This window comes from Schistocerca serialis, chromosome 4 (assembly GCF_023864345.2).
Source record: "Schistocerca serialis cubense isolate TAMUIC-IGC-003099 chromosome 4, iqSchSeri2.2, whole genome shotgun sequence".
Taxonomy (NCBI): domain Eukaryota; kingdom Metazoa; phylum Arthropoda; class Insecta; order Orthoptera; family Acrididae; genus Schistocerca; species Schistocerca serialis.
Window position 1 is genome coordinate 945,898,449 of NC_064641.1, and position 6,811 is coordinate 945,905,259.

General features: G+C 46.2%; 1 pseudogene; it reads right to left on the reverse strand.

Annotated features, from left to right (window-relative positions):
• Nucleotides 1–5,593: 5,593 nt before the first annotated feature.
• On the reverse strand, nt 5,594–5,710 carry LOC126476462 (5S ribosomal RNA; annotated as a pseudogene).
• Nucleotides 5,711–6,811: the final 1,101 nt, after the last annotated feature.

The window sequence follows — 6,811 nt, forward strand, 5'->3', positions numbered from 1 at the left end:
TCAAATTGATTGACTGATCATCAGCGTCACTTTGTGTGATGAGTAATTTTTTCGTGCAGCCGGATTACACTCGCCAGATGAATATCACAATCACTTCTGTTCAGACTTCTCTCAGGTCTCTGGTACCAAAATGGTTGGTAACCGTCGTCAAATGGCTGCAGACATCCAAAGCTAATTGCGTTCTGGCTCCGCCGCTCCCGGCCGATAACCCACTGCTCGCCATGCCGGACAGCTTTTGATGATTCCAGACTCGCAAAAGTTGTCCTATCCTTCTCAGAAGGACTGGCCGCTTAAATGTCGTTGTACAACATGCATCCCCTTATTCCTCCTGCAAATCTAAACGTTCTGAGATGTGTTTACCAAATATCGCAGAAAGGGTGACACAGTGATCAATAACAAAATACCTGTCTACCGACTTACACATCCGAAACGTGTATGAGTCTGCAGACCTAGGTTTCCTTCAGAATACAGATCTATAGAATTGTTCCTAGTGGGTACCGCCAAATTAGTAGGCAGATGGTTCGAGAACTCGGATGGAAATCCTAGTACGGAAAGGGACACTGATTGCAGAAGGGTTCTACACCCGCCAACATACATTTCGCGTCCAGACCACGAAGACAACATATAAGAATATGGCCATCATACAAAGTCATATACATAGTGTTTTTCTCCCTCGCTCTATATGCGAGTGGAAAAGGAAAGGAAATGACTAGTAAAGGTACAGTACGACGACGACTTGTGGGGCATGCGTGTAGATGAAGATGTATTTTTACTGTGCCTATTAAGATATCAAGCCAGCCATTTGTAGGCACACAGAACACACGGAAGGAAGTTTTATCTTATTTACCGAGGAAACAACGACAGAGTTTCTGCTACTGATTACCCATCTGTAGAAATCTTCTTATACCCCCTTATTTTTTTATTGCAGTTACTTCGGGAGACGTACGTTAGAGATGGAATATGTTTGGCCACAGTACTTAGAACACACGGTATAGAACTCACCTCTCAGCTCTCCTTTCTTCAGAGTATCGCTTACCTGCTGTATTCTCACGAATCCAGTCTTCGAAATATAACATTTGAATCCACCTGATTTCGACGCATGTGAGATGTCCCCCTCCAAGTTACCTGATAATTATCTCGAAATCTCATCGTGTTCCGACAACACTGTTCCATTAGCTAGAAGGCCATCTAGCCCTCCACCCGTCACTGCCCAGGTAGAGAGTGATCACAAGACAAAAATACCACGGTAACGTACACAATCACGCAGAGTAAACATCGACTGTACAAAGAAAATCATAAGCATAACACCTACAATTTATCGATATTCAATGACAGCCTATGAATATTTTCCTCTACATGATGTCATCTCCTTTGCTGTGTTCCTGTGGTTACTACGCTAGAAATACGACAACCTTCGTTGACAGCACAGTGGCACTCTCAGTCTCTCTCCCTCTCGTTCCTCGTTAACCTTCTGACAAGCAAAGGACTAAACTAAGAAATATAAAGACTTTGCTGTAACCCGGTAGAGAACTAAACAGAATTTTACCGCGTCTGTGTCTTTCGAAATATCGGAAACAAGTTCCCTGTGCTCGATCACATGGACCATATGTGGCAAATTCGTTAAAGATACATAGATTGGTCCACTAGAGTAGGTGGCCAGTGATCGAAGTCGCTTCCACTGACCCGTGTAAAGTTTTGTTTCCTGTGCTGGAGGAAGGTCGTATCCCACAATCAGTCACATGCTGTTTCATAAGCAGTTTGGTACATTCCTTTTTGCTATAACACATCGAAACAGTGTGTGACTGCAGCTGTATACACAGCCGTACATTCTGTTTTACTACCATGACTTCGAGATGTCTCTTAGGCACTAAACTCACAGTAACACACTGCGATCCATTGGCTCTCACAGAAGACTTGACAGCCACCCTGGGGCGCTGCCAACATAGGCAGCGCTTTCGGTGTCGGTAGAGTGAGACGTAGAGAGAGGGTGTAGCTGTCCACGTGATGTGGCATAATTCCATTGTGTGTGTTTACAACACAATAATACCGACCCTTCAACTCCAAACATCGATACCTGAACGTGTGTTTTATCGGTGTAGGTACCTTGATGGGGTTACGGGCAGGTATCAGAGATGGATGGTATAAACAGAATTTGCAGACCACACAAGGTAGGTAATAATAGGATATACTTATGGAAAATCAAGACAGCAGCAGGAGAAATCAACTTCGCACACAGCCGATCTCCCTTTCGCAGCTCTGTACAATTTGGAGTTGGAATCAATAGACCATGCAGAACTGTTTCTAGACTTTACGTTTCGATTCACTGCACCACTACGCGAGTCGGCAGACACGTTCTCTGATGCACAGGTATGAGGCATCGAATCGTGTCCAGACTTCGAGTTTCCACTATATCCTTTGCGTGCTGCACTCGGAGACTCTCGTATACCTACGAAACGAGTGTTATTATACTTGCAACTATCTAGTTCAAGTACTTTCATGCTCGTCCCATCTAAAATGCATGCATATCATTGGAAAGAGGGAAATTGGCATGAATTTTTTAGTTGGTTAATGCATATTGCACGTATAAAATCAAACCACACCTCGTTATGTTAGCAATATGCCATATACATCCCGAAAAAATGTGGAAAAAAGGACATAAAACAGATAAAAAAATTATGAACACTGTCGGAAAATACATATAAATTGAGGGGAGATGCGGGATAATTAAGAGAAAATGAGAGAGTACTTACATATCTGCTTAGGGTAAAAAAATAACAAATACATGGGAACGAAATACGAGAAAAAGTCCAGATGGAAGCACTATGACCCAGGGAAACAGTAGTGTGATCATGGACAACGGCAGACGGCTGGCATAGACTGTATAACGTGGATGACTAACAAATGTAGGGTAATACATTTATATACGTCATATAACAAGCCAAGGTCCGACCACAAAGTTATCTGTAACCACAGATTTTTATATAAAGTGTCAAGACATATGAATACGAAAAACTCTTATGTCCTCCTTGGATAGTATTCCTAAGTTCGGGGCTACAATATAAAACTACAGAATCGATCGCGTGATCCTGTGCAAGACTGCCTAACTGTTTTAAACTCTAACAAACAGTATTTACATTCTGCTTCTCTCTACTCTCGGCCAATGACAACCTTGCGGTCCTGCTAATAAATACCTTACGCAACAGTTTTTATGCATGGTTTTCTTAACAACGTTCTACAATATGTCTACTGAGGTGGTAGGAGTCTCATGGATGACTTTCTAGAAACTTGTTCTGGATGAGTTAGAATACTGTCTATCTGCAGTTGTTAACAGCAAACCTCTCCATACTAGAGCAGAGAGAGGAATTCTGTTGTCTGTTTGTCTCACAAACTGGTTCCCGGCCATGTCGGTGGCTGACGCTGCCACTGAGCCAGATGCTGTCGCCTGTCCTGTTTCAGAGGAAACCACTCAGCCTGCAAGATCCGGACAATCACAGAGGGTGGTACTATTGATAGTCGGGAGTTGCAACGTTAGGCGCGTTATGGGGCCCCTTAGGGACATGGCAGTCAAGAAGGGAAAGAAAATCAATGTACACTCCGTGTACATACCGGGTGGAGTCAACCCAGTTCTGAAACGGGTCCTCCCAGATGCCATGAAGAGCACAGGGTGCAGCCAACTGCAGGTGGTTGCTCACGTCGGTACCAATGATGTGTGTCATTTTGGCTCAGAAGAGATTCTCTCTGGTTTCGAGCAGCTAACAGAAGTGGTAAAGCCCGCCAGTCTTGCTTGCAAGATGAAAGCAGAGCTGACCATTTTCAGCATAGTCGACAGGACCAATTGCTGATTTCTGTTACAGGGCCGAGTGGAGGGTCTGAATCAGAGGCTCAGACGGTTCTGCGGCTATGTAGGCTGCAGATTCCTCGGCTTGCGCCAAAGGGCGGTTGGGTTTCGGGTTCCACTGAATAGGTTGGTTGGTTGGGGGTTGGTTGGTTTGGGGAAGGAGACCAGACAGCGTGGTCATCGGTCTCAACGGATTAGGGAAGGATGGGGAAGGAAGTCGGCCGTGCCCTTTCAGAGGAACCATCCCGGCATTTGCCTGGAGTGATTTAGGGAAATCACGGAAAACCTAAATCAGGATGGCCGGACGCGGGATTGAACTGTCGTCCTTCCGAATGCGAGTCCAGTGTTGAATAGGTCAGGTGCCCACTATACGCAGAAGACGGCTTCACAGCTAGCAGGGGCTGTGTGGCGTGGACTGGACGGTCTTTTAGGTTAGAGGGCTTCAGCCACAATGCGTATAGGCCGAACATAGGAAGAACTTAGATACAAGAACCATCGGTATAGTGGTTGGAAATTGTCGTAACTGTGTTAAGAAAGTACCAGAGCTCCAAGCGCTAATAGAAAGCACTGATACTCAAATCGTCATACGCACAGAAATTTTTCCAAAGAAACTAGTGGTGGTAGTAGTGGGACAAAGTATGTCTGGCCCCACATCCATTGTTGCCAGATATATCCAAGATGGCGGCGATGACGTCATCCAAGATGGTGTCATGCAGACTTGGCAACAGCGCGTGACGACATTCAAGATGGCGGATTTTGGCGAGAAGTTTGAATTTTGGCGGAAGATAGGTCAATTGGGCTAACCCCACTAACCTAACCCTGCAGAAAAAAATTGCCGGGAAATTCAAATTCCAGCAGGATAATGCGTCACACCACGAAAATGGTAGGAAAATAGACCGATTGTTCTACATCCACTATCCTAACCCCAACCCCTTAGAAAATGGCGGCAAGTTCAAATTTCAATAGGATAATGCACCACTCAGCTCTTATCTCTACCAAGCAAAGAAAATTGCAAAAAAATAGCTCACTTGGCCTACCTCCACTAACCTAAGTAACCAGACCACCACCTCTTCCTACGAACTGGCACCAACTTTTTAGTGGTAAACAAAATTCAATTCCGATATCTTACTAAGCTAACAAAATGGCATGGAAGAAAAGGCACTTGTACCAATCTCAGTCACCAGACTGCCATCACCTCCTAAAGATTCGTGGGACTTAACACTTTATTTGAACAATTCCATGCAGGTGTGTTCGCCACAAGGTCAGGACTCCAACTGACTTAGTACAAATTGTCTCCACCAGAGAGCATCACACTGACATCATCCAAGATGGCGACTGTGACGTCACTCAAGATGACTACACCTAGTTTATCCACCTCCACTAACCTAACCCTCTCCCCAATAAAAATGGCGCGAAGTTCAAATTCCAGCACGATAATGGCGGGAAAACTGGGCTTCTCTTTATTATAATTTAAACGATATCATGCAGCTGTGTTCGCCACGGGGTCCGGACACCAACTGGCTTAGTTCATATTCTCGTCAGTAGAAAAAAAAGCACTCCGTCTTCAGGCCACAAGTGGCCCATCGGGACCATCCGACCTCCGTGTCATCCTCATTTGAGGATGCGGATAGGAGGGGCGTGTGGTCAGCACACCGCTCTCCCGGTCGTTATGATGGTTTTCTATGACCGGAGCCGCTACTATTCGGTCGAGTAGCTCCTCAATTGGCATCACGAGGCTGATTGCACCCCGAAAAATGGCAACAGCTCATGGCGGCCGGATGGTCACCCATCCCAGTGCCGGCCACGCCCGACAGCGCTTAACTTCGGTGATCTCACGGGAACCGGTGTAACCACTGCGGCAAGGCCGTTGCCCTCGTCGGTAGAAGGTGCCACCCTTCCATCGGAACATGACTCGTGTACCGTTATTCAAGATGGCTGCACCACTGCGTCCACCACCACGAGGTCCAGAGTGTACTTCACATCGCCTGCACCAGAGGACACCACCGAGACGTTCGCTTTCGCTCGCACTGCCTCACCGGCCCACGACCGTCCGACTGCTCGTGTCACAGCCTTAGCTCGGTTGGCGCCACAGTTGTTTGGTGGACAGTGGAATCTACCCTGACGTCACACAACCGCCGGTCCACCACATGGCTCGGTCGACAAAGAAAGCTCTCACTAAGTTAACTGACACAAGATTGTCTGCTCCCTCTCTCTCTCTCGCGCGCGCATTACAACCGGATACGCACCGCACGTCCGACCGCTTACGTCACGCACCCTCGACAGCCACCTCCATACATGCGCCAAACATAGTCTTCTGTAAATATGCTAACACCCACATCGCGCATTTAACCTATCAATTACCTAAGTACTTAATTCCATTTCAATTTTAATCACATTAAATAATTCAATTTACTCAGATAGGTATGAAAAGGTGTTCGTATTTTCAACTACTTTTCAGAGAACAGACTACAACCTCTTCCTAGGAACACTAGCTGAGTTTGAATTCTGGCAGCAAAGAAAGGTCACGTGTTCAAAAATGTTCAAATGTGTGTGAAATCTTATGGGACTTAACTGCTAAGGACATCAGTCCCTAAGCTTACACACTACTTAACTGAAATTATCCTAAGGACAAACACACACACCCATGCTCGAGGGAGGACTCGAACCTCCGCCGGGACGAGCCTCACAGTCCATGACTACAACACATTAGACCGCTCAGCTACTCCCGCGCTGCAAAGGTCACTTGCGCGTTTGCTACCAACCTAAGAGAATTGTGCATAAAGAAAGGAGAGTTGTACTAACCTCAGCCATCTGATCGCCACACGAGCACCAGACCCCAACGCCGTCAGAGGACGCCTCAATAACACCATCTGATGATGGAAGTACAGTTATCCATGATGGCAGTAAACAGTGTGTTCTCCACGAGGTCTACGACACTGGTCCATTTCGTCCCCCCAGCCTACTCTGGGCTGC